Source organism: Micropterus dolomieu, linkage group LG17, assembly GCF_021292245.1.
Source record: "Micropterus dolomieu isolate WLL.071019.BEF.003 ecotype Adirondacks linkage group LG17, ASM2129224v1, whole genome shotgun sequence".
Lineage (NCBI taxonomy): Eukaryota > Metazoa > Chordata > Actinopteri > Centrarchiformes > Centrarchidae > Micropterus > Micropterus dolomieu.
The window spans coordinates 13,640,608-13,641,595 of NC_060166.1; the positions used below are offsets into that span (position 1 = coordinate 13,640,608).

At 42.4% G+C, this 988-nt stretch overlaps 1 protein-coding gene across 1 annotated transcript in view; it reads left to right on the forward strand.

The window, feature by feature from the left end:
• Positions 1-988, forward strand: part of LOC123986523 (THAP domain-containing protein 6-like) — a 2,999-nt gene that overhangs the window by 1,578 nt on the left and 433 nt on the right. The gene's annotated exons all lie outside the window — the stretch shown is intronic.

Genomic DNA, 988 nt, shown 5'->3' on the forward strand with positions numbered 1-988 from the left:
GATGGCACAAGAAGACAGATGCGGGCTCAAACTCCGGGTGCCCAGGCCTTTCTGTGAGGAGTTTGCATGTTCTCCCTGTGTCTGTGTGGGTTTTCTCCAGGTGCTCCGGTTTCCCCCACCATCAAAAACATGTTAGGTAGGTTCTCCAGTCAGTGCTGTTTGACCTGGCATGGCATTTCAATCTGGAGTTGGTCCCTCGGTGCTGTATAGCTGCCCCCTGTTCCCTTCAGGGATGAGTTAAATGCAGAGGATGCTTTTTGCTATGTGTATGTGACAATAAAGTATGTTTACATTTTACATTTACACAATTTACATGGAGGTTTTTGAAGAGCTACCCAGAATGCAATAACATGCTCGGTGGTCAGAACTGAGGCACATGTCATGAATTATTTCTGAATGTTGTGATGCTTTAACTATTGCAATACAGACATGGTAAACAAAATACAAATATTGTCTATTATTTTCAATGAAAGCTATTATATGTTTTAACATGAAATGGTTTCTTTGGCTAGCCTCATAGGCCTTCACTGTGCCACTGCACACTGTGACTGTATTACAGGATGTCTTTAGCTATGGCGCCACCTGGTGGAAAAGTCTTCAATGATGCTCAAAGTATTCTGTCCTGGGACAGAGGGAAAAAGGGAATACACCCTATGTCAGTGGTCGACAATAGGCGGCCCGCAGTCAGATTTCTTTGATAGCAGAAAAAATAAATTAAAAATGAATTGATAGCGGCTGGTGTTGAAATAGATCTCAGTCATGACAGCTACAGTTACTCACACTTCCTCTGAAGTGATTGTACCTATTTTACACAATCACTTCCTCTGAAGTTTGCTTGACACACCTCTGAAAAGCTGTCAGTAAACGTGTGATTGGATTCCCCTGAGTGTCAGGGAAATGAAAATAAGCGTCCATAGGTTTATTAGGCTAATAACTCAAACGCTGGGACGCGTACAGACACTGCAAAAGTGCAAAAGTGTTCTTATAA